Source organism: Cyanistes caeruleus, chromosome 4 (assembly GCF_971803275.1).
Source record: "Cyanistes caeruleus chromosome 4, bCyaCae1.hap1.1, whole genome shotgun sequence".
In the NCBI taxonomy this organism is placed as follows: Eukaryota; Metazoa; Chordata; class Aves; order Passeriformes; family Paridae; genus Cyanistes; species Cyanistes caeruleus.
The window spans coordinates 63,662,895-63,685,313 of record NC_141704.1 but is presented as its reverse complement, the minus strand read 5'-3'; positions in this window follow the sequence as shown (position 1 = coordinate 63,685,313).

Below are 22,419 nucleotides of genomic sequence, written 5' to 3'. Positions count from 1 at the left end.
CTCAAAACCACACAAAGTCCTTGAAAAGGCCCACCAAATTCCAGTAAAATCCCACAGATTCTCCACAAATTCCCACAAAATCTAAAACAAATTCCTCAAAATTCTTCAAGTCTCCTCAGAATCCCACACAATTCCATAAAAACACACAAAATTACAGAGAAGTCCCACAAAACTCCCTAAATCATTTCAAAACCCTACCAATTCACAGGAATGTCCCACAAAATCTCCACCAATTCCCAGAACATCCCACAAAAATCCCACAAAAATCCCTAAATCTTCTGAAAACTCGACCAAATTCCAGAAACGCCCCATAAAATCAGCACAGTTTCCCACAAAATTCAAGAAAAAACACCACAAAATTCCCTAAATCTTTTCAAAATACCACAAAATTCTTGAAAATCCCCACCAAATTCCAGAAACATCCCACAAAATTTCCTCAATACACAACAAAATCCCAGAAAAATCACACAAAATTCCCTAAATCTTCTCAAAACACGGCCAAAATCCACAAAAATCCCACCAAATCTCCACAAATTCCCACAGAATACATGAAAAATCCCTGATAATTGGTCAGTTCTCTACAGAATCTCACCAAATTCCTAAAAAGTCCCTCAAAGTTTCACAAACATCCCACAAAATCTCCTCAATATCCCACAAAATTCAAGAAAAATCACACAAAATTCCCTAAATCTTCTCAAAACACGACTAAATTCTAGAAAAATATCCCACCAAATCTCCACAAAATCCCACAAAATACATGAAAAATCCCTCAAGATCCCGAAATCGCCTCAATATCCCACAAAATCCCACAAAAATCACACAAAACCTCCACAAGTTTCCACAAAATCTAAGAAAAATTCCTCAAAATTCTTCAAGTCTCCTCAAAACCACACAAAGTCCTTGAAAAGGCCCACCAAATTCCAGTAAAATCCCACAGATTCTCCACAAATTCCCACAAAATCTAAAACAAATTCCTCAAAATTCTTCAAGTCTCCTCAGAATCCCACACAATTCCATAAAAAACACACAAAATTCCAGAGAAGTCCCACAAAACTCCCTAAATCATTTCAAAACCCTACCAATTCACAGGAATGTCCCACAAAATCTCCACCAATTCCCAGAACATCCCACAAAAATCCCACAAAAATCCCTAAATCTTCTGAAAACTCGACCAAATTCCAGAAACGCCCCATAAAATCAGCACAGTTTCCCACAAAATTCAAGAAAAAACACCACAAAATTCCCTAAATCTTCTCAAAACACAACCAAATTCTAGAAAAATATCCCACCAAATCTCCACAAATTCCCACAAAATACATGAGAAATCCCTCAAGATCCCTAAATCGCCTCAATATCCCACAAAATCACACAAAAATCACACAAAACCTTCACAAGTTTCCACAAAATCTAAGAAAAATTCCTCAAAATTCTTCAAGTCTCCTCAAAACCACACAATTCCAGAAAAACCCCACAAAATTCCAGAGAAGTCCCACAAAACTCCCTAAATCATTTCAAAACCCTACCAATTCACAGGAATGTCCCACAAAATCTCCACCAATTCCCAGAACATCCCACAAAAATCTCACAAAAATCCCTAAATCTTCTGAAAACTCGACCAAATTCCAGAAACGCCCCATAAAATCAGCACATTTTCCCACAAAATTCAAGAAAAAACACCACAAAATTCCCTAAACCTTTTCAAAATACCACAAAATTCTTGAAAAGCCCCACCAAATTCCAGAAACATCCCACAAAATGTCCTCAATATCCAACAAAATCCCAGAAAAGTCCCACAAAATTCCCTAAATCTTCTCAAAACATGGCCAAAATCCACAAAAATCCCACCGAATCTCCACAAATTCCCACAGAATACATGACAAATCCCTGATAATTCGTCAGTTCTCTACAGAATCTCACCAAATTCCTAAAAAGTCCCTCAAAGTTCCACAAACATCCCACAAAATCTCCCCGGAATCCAATAAAATTCCAGGAAAAATCCCACAAAATTCCCTAAATCTTCTCAAAACATGGCCAAAATCCACAAAAATCCCACCGAATCTCCACAAATTACCACAGAATACATAAAAATACCCCTGATAATTCGTCAGTTCTCTACAGAATCTCACCAAATTCCAGAAAAGTCCCTCAAAGTTCCACAAACATCCCACAAAATCTCCTCAATATACAACAAAATCCCAGAAAAATCACACAAAATTCCCTAAATCTTCTCAAAACACGACTAAATTCTAGAAAAATATCCCACCAAATCTCCACAAAATCCCACAAAATACATGAAAAATCCTTCAAGATCCCGAAATCGCCTCAATATCCCACAAAATCACACAAAAATCCCACAAAACCTCCACAAGTTTCCACAAAATCTAAGAAAAATTCCTCAAAATTCTTCAAGTCTCCTCAAAACCACACAAAGTCCTTGAAAAGGCCCACCAAATTCCAGTAAAATCCCAAAGATTCTCCACAAATTCCCACAAAATCTAAAACAAATTCCTCAAAATTCTTCAAGTCTCCTCAGAATCCCACACAATTCCATAAAAACACACAAAATTCCAGAGAAGTCCCACAAAACTCCCTAAATCATTTCAAAACCCTACCAATTCACAGGAATGTCCCACAAAACCTCCACCAATTCCCAGAACATCCCACAAAAATCCGACAAATATCCCTAAATCTTCTGAAAACTCGACCAAATTCCAGAAACGCCCCATAAAATCAGCACAGTTTCCCACAAAATTCAAGAAAAAACACCACAAAATTCCCTAAATCTTCTCAAAACACAACCAAATTCTAGAAAAATATCCCACCAAATCTCCACAAATTCCCACAAAATACATGAGAAATCCCTCAAGATCCCTAAATCGCCTCAATATCCCACAAAATTCCACACAAATCCCACAAAACCTCCACAAGTTTCCACAAAATCTAAGAAAAATTCCTCAAAATTCTTCAAGTCTCCTCAGAATCCCACACAATTCCAGAAAAAACACACAAAATTCCAGAGAAGTCCCACAAAACTCCCTAAATCATTTCAAAACCCTACCAATTCACAGGAATGTCCCACAAAATCTCCACCAATTCCCAGAACATCTCACAGAAATCCCACAAAAATCCCTAACACTTCTGAAAACTCGACCAAATTCCAGAAACGCCCCATAAAATCAGCACAGTTTCCCACAAAATTCAAGAAAAAACACCACAAAATTCCCTAAACCTTTTCAAAATACCACAAAATTCTTGAAAAGCCCCACCAAATTCCAGAAACATCCCACAAAATGTCCTCAATATCCAACAAAATCCCAGAAAAGTCCCACAAAATTCCCTAAATCTTCTCAAAACTCTACCAAATTCCAGAAAAATCCCACAGAATCTCCACAAATTCCCACAGAATACATGACAAATCCCTGATAATTCGTCAGTTCTCTACAGAATCTCACCAAATTCCTAAAAAGTCCCTCAAAGTTCCACAAACATCCCACAAAATCTCCTCAATATACAACAAAATCCCAGAAAAATCACACAAAATTCCCTAAATCTTCTCAAAACACGACTAAATTCTAGAAAAATATCCCACCAAATCTCCACAAAATCCCACAAAATACATGAAAAATCCCTCAAGATCCCGAAATCGCCTCAATATCCCACAAAATCCCACAAAAATCACACAAAACCTCTACAAGTTTCCACAAAATCTAAGAAAAATTCCTCAAAATTCTTCAAGTCTCCTCAAAACCACACAAAGTCCTTGAAAAGGCCCACCAAATTCCAGTAAAATCCCACAGATTCTCCACAAATTCCCACAAAATCTAAAACAAATTCCTCAAAATTCTTCAAGTCTCCTCAGAATCCCACACAATTCCATAAAAAACACACAAAATTCCAGAGAAGTCCCACAAAACTCCCTAAATCATTTCAAAACCCTACCAATTCACAGGAATGTCCCACAAAATCTCCACCAATTCCCAGAACATCCCACAAAAATCCCACAAAAATCCCTAAATCTTCTGAAAACTCGACCAAATTCCAGAAACGCCCCATAAAATCAGCACAGTTTCCCACAAAATTCAAGAAAAAACACCACAAAATTCCCTAAACCTTTTCAAAATACCACAAAATTCTTGAAAAGCCCCACCAAATTCCAGAAACATCCCACAAAATTTCCTCAATACACAACAAAATCCCAGAAAAATCACACAAAATTCCCTAAATCTTCTCAAAACACGGCCAAAATCCACAAAAATCCCACCAAATCTCCACAAATTCCCACAGAATACATGAAAAATCCCTGATAATTGGTCAGTTCTCTACAGAATCTCACCAAATTCCTAAAAAGTCCCTCAAAGTTTCACAAACATCCCACAAAATCTCCTCAATATCCCACAAAATTCAAGAAAAATCACACAAAATTCCCTAAATCTTCTCAAAACACAACCAAATTCTAGAAAAATATCCCACCAAATCTCCACAAAATCCCACAAAATACATGAAAAATCCCTCAAGATCCCTAAATCGCCTCAATATCCCAAAAAATTCCACAAAAATCCCACAAAACCTCCACAAGTTTCCACAAAATCTAAGAAAAATTCCTCAAAAGTCTTCAAGTCTCCTCAAAACCACACAAAGTCCTTGAAAAGGCCCACCAAATTCCAGTAAAATCCCACAGATTCTCCACAAATTCCCACAAAATCTAAAACAAATTCCTCATAATTCTTCAAGTCTCCTCAGAATCCCACACAATTCCATAAAAACACACAAAATTCCAGAGAAGTCCCACAAAACTCCCTAAATCATTTCAAAACCCTACCAATTCACAGGAATGTCCCACAAAATCTCCACCAATTCCCAGAACATCCCACAAAAATCCCACAAAAATCCCTAAATCTTCTGAAAACTCGACCAAATTCCAGAAACGCCCCATAAAATCAGCACAGTTTCCCACAAAATTCAAGAAAAAACACCACAAAATTCCCTAAATCTTCTCAAAACACAACCAAATTCTAGAAAAATATCCCACCAAATCTCCACAAATTCCCACAAAATACATGAGAAATCCCTCAAGATCCCTAAATCGCCTCAATATCCCACAAAATCACACAAAAATCACACAAAACCTTCACAAGTTTCCACAAAATCTAAGAAAAATTCCTCAAAATTCTTCAAGTCTCCTCAAAACCACACAATTCCAGAAAAACCCCACAAAATTCCAGAGAAGTCCCACAAAACTCCCTAAATCATTTCAAAACCCTACCAATTCACAGGAATGTCCCACAAAATCTCCACCAATTCCCAGAACATCCCACAAAAATCTCACAAAAATCCCTAAATCTTCTGAAAACTCGACCAAATTCCAGAAACGCCCCATAAAATCAGCACATTTTCCCACAAAATTCAAGAAAAAACACCACAAAATTCCCTAAACCTTTTCAAAATACCACAAAATTCTTGAAAAGCCCCACCAAATTCCAGAAACATCCCACAAAATGTCCTCAATATCCAACAAAATCCCAGAAAAGTCCCACAAAATTCCCTAAATCTTCTCAAAACATGGCCAAAATCCACAAAAATCCCACCGAATCTCCACAAATTCCCACAGAATACATGACAAATCCCTGATAATTCGTCAGTTCTCTACAGAATCTCACCAAATTCCTAAAAAGTCCCTCAAAGTTCCACAAACATCCCACAAAATCTCCCCGGAATCCAATAAAATTCCAGGAAAAATCCCACAAAATTCCCTAAATCTTCTCAAAACATGGCCAAAATCCACAAAAATCCCACCGAATCTCCACAAATTACCACAGAATACATAAAAATACCCCTGATAATTCGTCAGTTCTCTACAGAATCTCACCAAATTCCAGAAAAGTCCCTCAAAGTTCCACAAACATCCCACAAAATCTCCTCAATATACAACAAAATCCCAGAAAAATCACACAAAATTCCCTAAATCTTCTCAAAACACGACTAAATTCTAGAAAAATATCCCACCAAATCTCCACAAAATCCCACAAAATACATGAAAAATCCTTCAAGATCCCGAAATCGCCTCAATATCCCACAAAATCACACAAAAATCCCACAAAACCTCCACAAGTTTCCACAAAATCTAAGAAAAATTCCTCAAAATTCTTCAAGTCTCCTCAAAACCACACAAAGTCCTTGAAAAGGCCCACCAAATTCCAGTAAAATCCCACAGATTCTCCACAAATTCCCACAAAATCTAAAACAAATTCCTCAAAATTCTTCAAGTCTCCTCAGAATCCCACACAATTCCATAAAAACACACAAAATTCCAGAGAAGTCCCACAAAACTCCCTAAATCATTTCAAAACCCTACCAATTCACAGGAATGTCCCACAAAATCTCCACCAATTCCCAGAACATCCCACAAAAATCCCACAAAAATCCCTAAATCTTCTGAAAACTCGACCAAATTCCAGAAACGCCCCATAAAATCAGCAGAGTTTCCCACAAAATTCAAGAAAAAACACCACAAAATTCCCTAAATCTTTTCAAAATACCACAAAATTCTTGAAAAGCCCCACCAAATTCCAGAAACATCCCACAAAATTTCCTCAATACACAACAAAATCCCAGAAAAATCACACAAAATTCCCTAAATCTTCTCAAAACACGGCCAAAATCCACAAAAATCCCACCAAATCTCCACAAATTCCCACAGAATACATGAAAAATCCCTGATAATTGGTCAGTTCTCTACAGAATCTCACCAAATTCCTAAAAAGTCCCTCAAAGTTTCACAAACATCCCACAAAATCTCCTCAATATCCCACAAAATTCAAGAAAAATCACACAAAATTCCCTAAATCTTCTCAAAACACGACTAAATTCTAGAAAAATATCCCACCAAATCTCCACAAAATCCCACAAAATACATGAAAAATCCCTCAAGATCCCGAAATCGCCTCAATATCCCACAAAATCCCACAAAAATCACACAAAACCTCCACAAGTTTCCACAAAATCTAAGAAAAATTCCTCAAAATTCTTCAAGTCTCCTCAAAACCACACAAAGTCCTTGAAAAGGCCCACCAAATTCCAGTAAAATCCCACAGATTCTCCACAAATTCCCACAAAATCTAAAACAAATTCCTCAAAATTCTTCAAGTCTCCTCAGAATCCCACACAATTCCATAAAAAACACACAAAATTCCAGAGAAGTCCCACAAAACTCCCTAAATCATTTCAAAACCCTACCAATTCACAGGAATGTCCCACAAAATCTCCACCAATTCCCAGAACATCCCACAAAAATCCCACAAAAATCCCTAAATCTTCTGAAAACTCGACCAAATTCCAGAAACGCCCCATAAAATCAGCACAGTTTCCCACAAAATTCAAGAAAAAACACCACAAAATTCCCTAAATCTTCTCAAAACACAACCAAATTCTAGAAAAATATCCCACCAAATCTCCACAAATTCCCACAAAATACATGAGAAATCCCTCAAGATCCCTAAATCGCCTCAATATCCCACAAAATCACACAAAAATCACACAAAACCTTCACAAGTTTCCACAAAATCTAAGAAAAATTCCTCAAAATTCTTCAAGTCTCCTCAAAACCACACAATTCCAGAAAAACCCCACAAAATTCCAGAGAAGTCCCACAAAACTCCCTAAATCATTTCAAAACCCTACCAATTCACAGGAATGTCCCACAAAATCTCCACCAATTCCCAGAACATCCCACAAAAATCTCACAAAAATCCCTAAATCTTCTGAAAACTCGACCAAATTCCAGAAACGCCCCATAAAATCAGCACATTTTCCCACAAAATTCAAGAAAAAACACCACAAAATTCCCTAAACCTTTTCAAAATACCACAAAATTCTTGAAAAGCCCCACCAAATTCCAGAAACATCCCACAAAATGTCCTCAATATCCAACAAAATCCCAGAAAAGTCCCACAAAATTCCCTAAATCTTCTCAAAACATGGCCAAAATCCACAAAAATCCCACCAAATCTCCACAAATTCCCACAGAATACATGACAAATCCCTGATAATTCGTCAGTTCTCTACAGAATCTCACCAAATTCCTAAAAAGTCCCTCAAAGTTCCACAAACATCCCACAAAATCTCCCCGGAATCCAATAAAATTCCAGGAAAAATCCCACAAAATTCCCTAAATCTTCTCAAAACATGGCCAAAATCCACAAAAATCCCACCGAATCTCCACAAATTACCACAGAATACATAAAAATACCCCTGATAATTCATCAGTTCTCTACAGAATCTCACCAAATTCCAGAAAAGTCCCTCAAAGTTCCACAAACATCCCACAAAATCTCCTCAATATACAACAAAATCCCAGAAAAATCACACAAAATTCCCTAAATCTTCTCAAAACACGACTAAATTCTAGAAAAATATCCCACCAAATCTCCACAAAATCCCACAAAATACATGAAAAATCCTTCAAGATCCCGAAATCGCCTCAATATCCCACAAAATCACACAAAAATCCCACAAAACCTCCACAAGTTTCCACAAAATCTAAGAAAAATTCCTCAAAATTCTTCAAGTCTCCTCAAAACCACACAAAGTCCTTGAAAAGGCCCACCAAATTCCAGTAAAATCCCACAGATTCTCCACAAATTCCCACAAAATCTAAAACAAATTCCTCAAAATTCTTCAAGTCTCCTCAGAATCCCACACAATTCCATAAAAACACACAAAATTCCAGAGAAGTCCCACAAAACTCCCTAAATCATTTCAAAACCCTACCAATTCACAGGAATGTCCCACAAAATCTCCACCAATTCCCAGAACATCCCACAAAAATCCCACAAAAATCCCTAAATCTTCTGAAAACTCGACCAAATTCCAGAAACGCCCCATAAAATCAGCACAGTTTCCCACAAAATTCAAGAAAAAACACCACAAAATTCCCTAAATCTTCTCAAAACACAACCAAATTCTAGAAAAATATCCCACCAAATCTCCACAAATTCCCACAAAATACATGAGAAATCCCTCAAGATCCCTAAATCGCCTCAATATCCCACAAAATCACACAAAAATCACACAAAACCTTCACAAGTTTCCACAAAATCTAAAACAAATTCCTCAAAATTCTTCAAGTCTCCTCAAAACCACACAATTCCAGAAAAACCCCACAAAATTCCAGAGAAGTCCCACAAAACTCCCTAAATCATTTCAAAACCCTACCAATTCACAGGAATGTCCCACAAAATCTCCACCAATTCCCAGAACATCCCACAAAAATCTCACAAAAATCCCTAAATCTTCTGAAAACTCGACCAAATTCCAGAAACGCCCCATAAAATCAGCACATTTTCCCACAAAATTCAAGAAAAAACACCACAAAATTCCCTAAACCTTTTCAAAATACCACAAAATTCTTGAAAAGCCCCACCAAATTCCAGAAACATCCCACAAAATGTCCTCAATATCCAACAAAATCCCAGAAAAGTCCCACAAAATTCCCTAAATCTTCTCAAAACATGGCCAAAATCCACAAAAATCCCACCGAATCTCCACAAATTCCCACAGAATACATGACAAATCCCTGATAATTCGTCAGTTCTCTACAGAATCTCACCAAATTCCTAAAAAGTCCCTCAAAGTTCCACAAACATCCCACAAAATCTCCCCGGAATCCAATAAAATTCCAGGAAAAATCCCACAAAATTCCCTAAATCTTCTCAAAACATGGCCAAAATCCACAAAAATCCCACCGAATCTCCACAAATTACCACAGAATACATAAAAATACCCCTGATAATTCATCAGTTCTCTACAGAATCTCACCAAATTCCAGAAAAGTCCCTCAAAGTTCCACAAACATCCCACAAAATCTCCTCAATATACAACAAAATCCCAGAAAAATCACACAAAATTCCCTAAATCTTCTCAAAACACGACTAAATTCTAGAAAAATATCCCACCAAATCTCCACAAAATCCCACAAAATACATGAAAAATCCTTCAAGATCCCGAAATCGCCTCAATATCCCACAAAATCACACAAAAATCCCACAAAACCTCCACAAGTTTCCACAAAATCTAAGAAAAATTCCTCAAAATTCTTCAAGTCTCCTCAAAACCACACAAAGTCCTTGAAAAGGCCCACCAAATTCCAGTAAAATCCCACAGATTCTCCACAAATTCCCACAAAATCTAAAACAAATTCCTCAAAATTCTTCAAGTCTCCTCAGAATCCCACACAATTCCATAAAAACACACAAAATTCCAGAGAAGTCCCACAAAACTCCCTAAATCATTTCAAAACCCTACCAATTCACAGGAATGTCCCACAAAATCTCCACCAATTCCCAGAACATCCCACAAAAATCCCACAAATATCCCTAAATCTTCTGAAAACTCGACCAAATTCCAGAAACGCCCCATAAAATCAGCACAGTTTCCCACAAAATTCAAGAAAAAACACCACAAAATTCCCTAAATCTTCTCAAAACACAACCAAATTCTAGAAAAATATCCCACCAAATCTCCACAAATTCCCACAAAATACATGAGAAATCCCTCAAGATCCCTAAATCGCCTCAATATCCCACAAAATTCCACACAAATCCCACAAAACCTCCACAAGTTTCCACAAAATCTAAGAAAAATTCCTCAAAATTCTTCAAGTCTCCTCAGAATCCCACACAATTCCAGAAAAACCCCACAAAATTCCAGAGAAGTCCCACAAAACTCCCTAAATCATTTCAAAACCCTACCAATTCACAGGAATGTCCCACAAAATCTCCACCAATTCCCAGAACATCCCACAAAAATCCCACAAAAATCCCTAACACTTCTGAAAACTCGACCAAATTCCAGAAACGCCCCATAAAATCAGCACAGTTTCCCACAAAATTCAAGAAAAAACACCACAAAATTCCCTAAACCTTTTCAAAATACCACAAAATTCTTGAAAAGCCCCACCAAATTCCAGAAACATCCCACAAAATGTCCTCAATATCCAACAAAATCCCAGAAAAGTCCCACAAAATTCCCTAAATCTTCTCAAAACTCTACCAAATTCCAGAAAAATCCCACAGAATCTCCACAAATTCCCACAGAATACATGACAAATCCCTGATAATTCGTCAGTTCTCTACAGAATCTCACCAAATTCCTAAAAAGTCCCTCAAAGTTCCACAAACATCCCACAAAATCTCCTCAATATACAACAAAATCCCAGAAAAATCACACAAAATTCCCTAAATCTTCTCAAAACACGACTAAATTCTAGAAAAATATCCCACCAAATCTCCACAAAATCCCACAAAATACATGAAAAATCCCTCAAGATCCCGAAATCGCCTCTATATCCCACAAAATCCCACAAAAATCACACAAAACCTCTACAAGTTTCCACAAAATCTAAGAAAAATTCCTCAAAATTCTTCAAGTCTCCTCAAAACCACACAAAGTCCTTGAAAAGGCCCACCAAATTCCAGTAAAATCCCACAGATTCTCCACAAATTCCCACAAAATCTAAAACAAATTCCTCAAAATTCTTCAAGTCTCCTCAGAATCCCACACAATTCCATAAAAAACACACAAAATTCCAGAGAAGTCCCACAAAACTCCCTAAATCATTTCAAAACCCTACCAATTCACAGGAATGTCCCACAAAATCTCCACCAATTCCCAGAACATCCCACAAAAATCCCACAAAAATCCCTAAATCTTCTGAAAACTCGACCAAATTCCAGAAACGCCCCATAAAATCAGCACAGTTTCCCACAAAATTCAAGAAAAAACACCACAAAATTCCCTAAACCTTTTCAAAATACCACAAAATTCTTGAAAAGCCCCACCAAATTCCAGAAACATCCCACAAAATTTCCTCAATACACAACAAAATCCCAGAAAAATCACACAAAATTCCCTAAATCTTCTCAAAACACGGCCAAAATCCACAAAAATCCCACCAAATCTCCACAAATTCCCACAGAATACATGAAAAATCCCTGATAATTGGTCAGTTCTCTACAGAATCTCACCAAATTCCTAAAAAGTCCCTCAAAGTTTCACAAACATCCCACAAAATCTCCTCAATATCCCACAAAATTCAAGAAAAATCACACAAAATTCCCTAAATCTTCTCAAAACACAACCAAATTCTAGAAAAATATCCCACCAAATCTCCACAAAATCCCACAAAATACATGAAAAATCCCTCAAGATCCCTAAATCGCCTCAATATCCCAAAAAATTCCACAAAAATCCCACAAAACCTCCACAAGTTTCCACAAAATCTAAGAAAAATTCCTCAAAAGTCTTCAAGTCTCCTCAAAACCACACAAAGTCCTTGAAAAGGCCCACCAAATTCCAGTAAAATCCCACAGATTCTCCACAAATTCCCACAAAATCTAAAACAAATTCCTCAAAATTCTTCAAGTCTCCTCAGAATCCCACACAATTCCATAAAAAACACACAAAATTCCAGAGAAGTCCCACAAAACTCCCTAAATCATTTCAAAACCCTACCAATTCACAGGAATGTCCCACAAAATCTCCACCAATTCCCAGAACATCCCACAGAAATCTCACAAAAATCCCTAAATCTTCTGAAAACTCGACCAAATTCCAGAAACGCCCCATAAAATCAGCACAGTTTCCCACAAAATTCAAGAAAAAACACCACAAAATTCCCTAAATCTTCTCAAAACACAACCAAATTCTAGAAAAATATCCCACCAAATCTCCACAAATTCCCACAAAATACATGAGAAATCCCTCAAGATCCCTAAATCGCCTCAATATCCCACAAAATCACACAAAAATCCCACAATACCTCCACAAGTTTCCACAAAATCTAAGAAAAATTCCTCAAAATTCTTCAAGTCTCCTCAAAACCACACAATTCCAGAAAAACCCCACAAAATTCCAGAGAAGTCCCACAAAACTCCCTAAATCATTTCAAAACCCTACCAATTCACAGGAATGTCCCACAAAATCTCCACCAATTCCCAGAACATCCCACAAAAATCTCACAAAAATCCCTAAATCTTCTGAAAACTCGACCAAATTCCAGAAACGCCCCATAAAATCAGCACAGTTTCCCACAAAATTCAAGAAAAAACACCACAAAATTCCCTAAATCTTCTCAAAACACAACCAAATTCTAGAAAAATATCCCACCAAATCTCCACAAATTCCCACAAAATACATGAGAAATCCCTCAAGATCCCTAAATCGCCTCAATATCCCACAAAATCACACAAAAATCCCACAAAACCTCCACAAGTTTCCACAAAATCTAAGAAAAATTCCTCAAAATTCTTCAAGTCTCCTCAAAACCACACAATTCCAGAAAAACCCCACAAAATTCCAGAGAAGTCCCACAAAACTCCCTAAATCATTTCAAAACCCTACCAATTCACAGGAATGTCCCACAAAATCTCCACCAATTCCCAGAACATCCCACAAAAATCTCACAAAAATCCCTAAATCTTCTGAAAACTCGACCAAATTCCAGAAACGCCCCATAAAATCAGCACAGTTTCCCACAAAATTCAAGAAAAAACACCACAAAATTCCCTAAACCTTTTCAAAATACCACAAAATTCTTGAAAAGCCCCACCAAATTCCAGAAACATCCCACAAAATGTCCTCAATATCCAACAAAATCCCAGAAAAGTCCCACAAAATTCCTTAAATCTTCTCAAAACTCTACCAAATTCCAGAAAAATCCCACCGAATCTCCACAAATTCCCACAGAATACATGACAAATCCCTGATAATTCGTCAGTTCTCTACAGAATCTCACCAAATTCCTAAAAAGTCCCTCAAAGTTCCACAAACATCCCACAAAATCTCCCCGGAATCCAATAAAATTCCAGGAAAAATCCCACAAAATTCCCTAAATCTTCTCAAAACATGGCCAAAATCCACAAAAATCCCACCGAATCTCCACAAATTCCCACAGAATACATGAAAATACCCCTGATAATTCGTCAGTTCTCTACAGAATCTCACCAAATTCCAGAAAAGTCCCTCAAAGTTCCACAAACATCCCACAAAATCTCCTCAATATACAACAAAATCCCAGAAAAATCACACAAAATTCCCTAAATCTTCTCAAAACACGACTAAATTCTAGAAAAATATCCCACCAAATCTCCACAAAATCCCACAAAATACATGAAAAATCCCTCAAGATCCCGAAATCGCCTCAATATCCCACAAAATCCCACAAAAATCACACAAAACCTCCACAAGTTTCCACAAAATCTAAGAAAAATTCCTCAAAATTCTTCAAGTCTCCTCAAAACCACACAAAGTCCTTGAAAAGGCCCACCAAATTCCAGTAAAATCCCACAGATTCTCCACAAATTCCCACAAAATCTAAAACAAATTCCTCAAAATTCTTCAAGTCTCCTCAGAATCCCACACAATTCCATAAAAAACACACAAAATTCCAGAGAAGTCCCACAAAACTCCCTAAATCATTTCAAAACCCTACCAATTCACAGGAATGTCCCACAAAATCTCCACCAATTCCCAGAACATCCCACAAAAATCCCACAAAAATCCCTAAATCTTCTGAAAACTCGACCAAATTCCAGAAACGCCCCATAAAATCAGCAGAGTTTCCCACAAAATTCAAGAAAAAACACCACAAAATTCCCTAAATCTTCTCAAAACACAACCAAATTCTAGAAAAATATCCCACCAAATCTCCACAAATTCCCACAAAATACATGAGAAATCCCTCAAGATCCCTAAATCGCCTCAATATCCCACAAAATCACACAAAAATCACACAAAACCTCCACAAGTTTCCACAAAATCTAAGAAAAATTCCTCAAAATTCTTCAAGTCTCCTCAAAACCACACAATTCCAGAAAAACCCCACAAAATTCCAGAGAAGTCCCACAAAACTCCCTAAATCATTTCAAAACCCTACCAATTCACAGGAATGTCCCACAAAATCTCCACCAATTCCCAGAACATCCCACAAAAATCTCACAAAAATCCCTAAATCTTCTGAAAACTCGACCAAATTCCAGAAACGCCCTATAAAATCAGCACATTTTCCCACAAAATTCAAGAAAAAACACCACAAAATTCCCTAAACCTTTTCAAAATACCACAAAATTCTTGAAAAGCCCCACCAAATTCCAGAAACATCCCACAAAATGTCCTCAATATCCAACAAAATCCCAGAAAAGTCCCACAAAATTCCCTAAATCTTCTCAAAACATGGCCAAAATCCACAAAAATCCCACCGAATCTCCACAAATTCCCACAGAATACATGACAAATCCCTGATAATTCGTCAGTTCTCTACAGAATCTCACCAAATTCCTAAAAAGTCCCTCAAAGTTCCACAAACATCCCACAAAATCTCCCCGGAATCCAATAAAATTCCAGGAAAAAACCCACAAAATTCCCTAAATCTTCTCAAACCATGGCCAAAATCCACAAAAATCCCACCGAATCTCCACAAATTACCACAGAATACATAAAAATACCCCTGATAATTTGTCAGTTCTCTACAGAATCTCACCAAATTCCAGAAAAGTCCCTCAAAGTTCCACAAACATCCCACAAAATCTCCTCAATATACAACAAAATCCCAGAAAAATCACACAAAATTCCCTAAATCTTCTCAAAACACGACTAAATTCTAGAAAAATATCCCACCAAATCTCCACAAAATCCCACAAAATACATGAAAAATCCTTCAAGATCCCGAAATCGCCTCAATATCCCACAAAATCACACAAAAATCCCACAAAACCTCCACAAGTTTCCACAAAATCTAAGAAAAATTCCTCAAAATTCTTCAAGTCTCCTCAAAACCACACAAAGTCCTTGAAAAGGCCCACCAAATTCCAGTAAAATCCCACAGATTCTCCACAAATTCCCACAAAATCTAAAACAAATTCCTCAAAATTCTTCAAGTCTCCTCAAAACCACACAATTCCAGAAAAACCCCACAAAATTCCAGAGAAGTCCCACAAAACTCCCTAAATCATTTCAAAACCCTACCAATTCACAGGAATGTCCCACAAAATCTCCACCAATTCCCAGAACATCCCACAAAAATCTCACAAAAATCCCTAAATCTTCTGAAAACTCGACCAAATTCCAGAAACGCCCCATAAAATCAGCACAGTTTCCCACAAAATTCAAGAAAAAACACCACAAAATTCCCTAAATCTTCTCAAAACACAACCAAATTCTAGAAAAATATCCCACCAAATCTCCACAAATTCCCACAAAATACATGAGAAATCCCTCAAGATCCCTAAATCGCCTCAATATCCCACAAAATCACACAAAAATCCCACAAAACCTCCACAAGTTTCCACAAAATCTAAGAAAAATTCCTCAAAATTCTTCAAGTCTCCTCAAAACCACACAATTCCAGAAAAACCCCACAAAATTCCAGAGAAGTCCCACAAAACTCCCTAAATCATTTCAAAACCCTACCAATTCACAGGAATGTCCCACAAAATCTCCACCAATTCCCAGAACATCCCACAAAAATCTCACAAAAATCCCTAAATCTTCTGAAAACTCGACCAAATTCCAGAAACGCCCCATAAAATCAGCACAGTTTCCCACAAAATTCAAGAAAAAACACCACAAAATTCCCTAAACCTTTTCAAAATACCACAAAATTCTTGAAAAGCCCCACCAAATTCCAGAAACATCCCACAAAATGTCCTCAATATCCAACAAAATCCCAGAAAAGTCCCACAAAATTCCTTAAATCTTCTCAAAACTCTACCAAATTCCAGAAAAATCCCACCGAATCTCCACAAATTCCCACAGAATACATGACAAATCCCTGATAATTCGTCAGTTCTCTACAGAATCTCACCAAATTCCTAAAAAGTCCCTCAAAGTTCCACAAACATCCCACAAAATCTCCCCGGAATCCAATAAAATTCCAGGAAAAATCCCACAAAATTCCCTAAATCTTCTCAAAACATGGCCAAAATCCACAAAAATCCCACCGAATCTCCACAAATTCCCACAGAATACATGAAAATACCCCTGATAATTCGTCAGTTCTCTACAGAATCTCACCAAATTCCAGAAAAGTCCCTCAAAGTTCCACAAACATCCCACAAAATCTCCTCAATATACAACAAAATCCCAGAAAAATCACACAAAATTCCCTAAATCTTCTCAAAACACGACTAAATTCTAGAAAAATATCCCACCAAATCTCCACAAAATCCCACAAAATACATGAAAAATCCCTCAAGATCCCGAAATCGCCTCAATATCCCACAAAATCCCACAAAAATCACACAAAACCTCCACAAGTTTCCACAAAATCTAAGAAAAATTCCTCAAAATTCTTCAAGTCTCCTCAAAACCACACAAAGTCCTTGAAAAGGCCCACCAAATTCCAGTAAAATCCCACAGATTCTCCACAAATTCCCACAAAATCTAAAACAAATTCCTCAAAATTCTTCAAGTCTCCTCAGAATCCCACACAATTCCATAAAAAACACACAAAATTCCAGAGAAGTCCCACAAAACTCCCTAAATCATTTCAAAACCCTACCAATTCACAGGAATGTCCCACAAAATCTCCACCAATTCCCAGAACATCCCACAAAAATCCCACAAAAATCCCTAAATCTTCTGAAAACTCGACCAAATTCCAGAAACGCCCCATAAAATCAGCAGAGTTTCCCACAAAATTCAAGAAAAAACACCACAAAATTCCCTAAATCTTCTCAAAACACAACCAAATTCTAGAAAAATATCCCACCAAATCTCCACAAATTCCCACAAAATACATGAGAAATCCCTCAAGATCCCTAAATCGCCTCAATATCCCACAAAATCACACAAAAATCACACAAAACCTCCACAAGTTTCCACAAAATCTAAGAAAAATTCCTCAAAATTCTTCAAGTCTCCTCAAAACCACACAATTCCAGAAAAACCCCACAAAATTCCAGAGAAGTCCCACAAAACTCCCTAAATCATTTCAAAACCCTACCAATTCACAGGAATGTCCCACAAAATCTCCACCAATTCCCAGAACATCCCACAAAAATCTCACAAAAATCCCTAAATCTTCTGAAAACTCGACCAAATTCCAGAAACGCCCCATAAAATCAGCACATTTTCCCACAAAATTCAAGAAAAAACACCACAAAATTCCCTAAACCTTTTCAAAATACCACAAAATTCTTGAAAAGCCCCACCAAATTCCAGAAACATCCCACAAAATGTCCTCAATATCCAACAAAATCCCAGAAAAGTCCCACAAAATTCCCTAAATCTTCTCAAAACATGGCCAAAATCCACAAAAATCCCACCGAATCTCCACAAATTCCCACAGAATACATGACAAATCCCTGATAATTCGTCAGTTCTCTACAGAATCTCACCAAATTCCTAAAAAGTCCCTCAAAGTTCCACAAACATCCCACAAAATCTCCCCGGAATCCAATAAAATTCCAGGAAAAAACCCACAAAATTCCCTAAATCTTCTCAAACCATGGCCAAAATCCACAAAAATCCCACCGAATCTCCACAAATTACCACAGAATACATAAAAATACCCCTGATAATTTGTCAGTTCTCTACAGAATCTCACCAAATTCCAGAAAAGTCCCTCAAAGTTCCACAAACATCCCACAAAATCTCCTCAATATACAACAAAATCCCAGAAAAATCACACAAAATTCCCTAAATCTTCTCAAAACACGACTAAATTCTAGAAAAATATCCCACCAAATCTCCACAAAATCCCACAAAATACATGAAAAATCCTTCAAGATCCCGAAATCGCCTCAATATCCCACAAAATCACACAAAAATCCCACAAAACCTCCACAAGTTTCCACAAAATCTAAGAAAAATTCCTCAAAATTCTTCAAGTCTCCTCAAAACCACACAAAGTCCTTGAAAAGGCCCACCAAATTCCAGTAAAATCCCACAGATTCTCCACAAATTCCCACAAAATCTAAGAAAAATTCCTCAAAATTCTTCAAGTCTCCTCAAAACCACACAATTCCAGAAAAACCCCACAAAATTCCAGAGAAGTCCCACAAAACTCCCTAAATCATTTCAAAACCCTACCAATTCACAGGAATGTCCCACAAAATCTCCACCAATTCCCAGAACATCCCACAAAAATCCCACAAAAATCCCTAAATCTTCTGAAAACTCGACCAAATTCCAGAAACGCCCCATAAAATCAGCACAGTTTCCCACAAAATTCAAGAAAAAACACCACAAAATTCCCTAAATCTTCTCAAAACACAACCAAATTCTAGAAAAATATCCCACCAAATCTCCACAAATTCCCACAAAATACATGAGAAATCCCTCAAGATCCCTAAATCGCCTCAATATCCCACAAAATCACACAAAAATCACACAAAACCTTCACAAGTTTCCACAAAATCTAAAACAAATTCCTCAAAATTCTTCAAGTCTCCTCAAAACCACACAATTCCAGAAAAACCCCACAAAATTCCAGAGAAGTCCCACAAAACTCCCTAAATCATTTCAAAACCCTACCAATTCACAGGAATGTCCCACAAAATCTCCACCAATTCCCAGAACATCCCACAAAAATCTCACAAAAATCCCTAAATCTTCTGAAAACTCGACCAAATTCCAGAAACGCCCCATAAAATCAGCACATTTTCCCACAAAATTCAAGAAAAAACACCACAAAATTCCCTAAACCTTTTCAAAATACCACAAAATTCTTGAAAAGCCCCACCAAATTCCAGAAACATCCCACAAAATGTCCTCAATATCCAACAAAATCCCAGAAAAGTCCCACAAAATTCCCTAAATCTTCTCAAAACATGGCCAAAATCCACAAAAATCCCACCGAATCTCCACAAATTCCCACAGAATACATGACAAATCCCTGATAATTCGTCAGTTCTCTACAGAATCTCACCAAATTCCTAAAAAGTCCCTCAAAGTTCCACAAACATCCCACAAAATCTCCTCAATATACAACAAAATCCCAGAAAAATCACACAAAATTCCCTAAATCTTCTCAAAACACGACTAAATTCTAGAAAAATATCCCACCAAATCTCCACAAAATCCCACAAAATACATGAAAAATCCCTCAAGATCCCGAAATCGCCTCAATATCCCACAAAATCCCACAAAAATCACACAAAACCTCTACAAGTTTCCACAAAATCTAAGAAAAATTCCTCAAAATTCTTCAAGTCTCCTCAAAACCACACAAAGTCCTTGAAAAGGCCCACCAAATTCCAGTAAAATCCCACAGATTCTCCACAAATTCCCACAAAATCTAAAACAAATTCCTCAAAATTCTTCAAGTCTCCTCAGAATCCCACACAATTCCATAAAAAACACACAAAATTCCAGAGAAGTCCCACAAAACTCCCTAAATCATTTCAAAACCCTACCAATTCACAGGAATGTCCCACAAAATCTCCACCAATTCCCAGAACATCCCACAAAAATCCCACAAAAATCCCTAAATCTTCTGAAAACTCGACCAAATTCCAGAAACGCCCCATAAAATCAGCAGAGTTTCCCACAAAATTCAAGAAAAAACACCACAAAATTCCCTAAATCTTTTCAAAATACCACAAAATTCTTGAAAAGCCCCACCAAATTCCAGAAACATCCCACAAAATTTCCTCAATACACAACAAAATCCCAGAAAAATCACACAAAATTCCCTAAATCTTCTCAAAACACGGCCAAAATCCACAAAAATCCCACCAAATCTCCACAAATTCCCACAGAATACATGAAAAATCCCTGATAATTGGTCAGTTCTCTACAGAATCTCACCAAATTCCTAAAAAGTCCCTCAAAGTTTCACAAACATCCCACAAAATCTCCTCAATATCCCACAAAATTCAAGAAAAATCACACAAAATTCCCTAAATCTTCTCAAAACACAACCAAATTCTAGAAAAATATCCCACCAAATCTCCACAAATTCCCACAAAATACATGAAAAATCCCTCAAGATCCCTAAATCGCCTCAATATCCCAAAAAATTCCACAAAAATCCCACAAAACCTCCACAAGTTTCCACAAAATCTAAGAAAAATTCCTCAAAAGTCTTCAAGTCTCCTCAAAACCACACAAAGTCCTTGAAAAGGCCCACCAAATTCCAGTAAAATCCCACAGATTCTCCACAAATTCCCACAAAATCTAAAACAAATTCCTCAAAATTCTTCAAGTCTCCTCAGAATCCCACACAATTCCATAAAAAACACACAAAATTCCAGAGAAGTCCCACAAAACTCCCTAAATCATTTCAATACCCTACCAATTCACAGGAATGTCCCACAAAATCTCCACCAATTCCCAGAACATCCCACAGAAATCTCACAAAAATCCCTAAATCTTCTGAAAACTCGACCAAATTCCAGAAACGCCCCATAAAATCAGCACAGTTTCCCACAAAATTCAAGAAAAAACACCACAAAATTCCCTAAATCTTCTCAAAACACAACCAAATTCTAGAAAAATATCCCACCAAATCTCCACAAATTCCCACAAAATACATGAGAAATCCCTCCAGATCCCTAAATCGCCTCAATATCCCACAAAATCACACAAAAATCCCAGAAAACCTCCACAAGTTTCCACAAAATCTAAGAAAAATTCCTCAAAAGTCTTCAAGTCTCCTCAAAACCACACAATTCCAGAAAAACCCCACAAAATTCCAGAGAAGTCCCACAAAACTCCCTAAATCATTTCAATACCCTACCAATTCACAGGAATGTCCCACAAAATCTCCACCAATTCCCAGAACATCCCACAAAAATCTCACAAAAATCCCTAAATCTTCTGAAAACTCGACCAAATTCCAGAAACGCCCCATAAAATCAGCACAGTTTCCCACAAAATTCAAGAAAAACCACCACAAAATTCCCTAAACCTTTTCAAAATACCACAAAATTCTTGAAAAGCCCCACCAAATTCCAGAAACATCCCACAAAATGTCCTCAATATCCAACAAAATCCCAGAAAAGTCCCACAAAATTCCCTAAATCTTCTCAAAACTCTACCAAATTCCAGAAAAATCCCACCGAATCTCCACAAATTCCCACAGAATACATGACAAATCCCTGATAATTCGTCAGTTCTCTACAGAATCTCACCAAATTCCTAAAAAGTCCCTCAAAGTTCCACAAACATCCCACAAAATCTCCTCAATATCCCACAAAATTCAAGAAAAATCACACAAAATTCCCTAAATCTTCTCAAAACATGGCCAAAATCCACAAAAATCCCACCGAATCTCCACAAATTCCCACAGAATACATGAAAATACCCCTGATAATTCGTCAGTTCTCTACAGAATCTCACCAAATTCCAGAAAAGTCCCTCAAAGTTCCACAAACATCCCACAAAATCTCCTCAATATACAACAAAATCCCAGAAAAATCACAC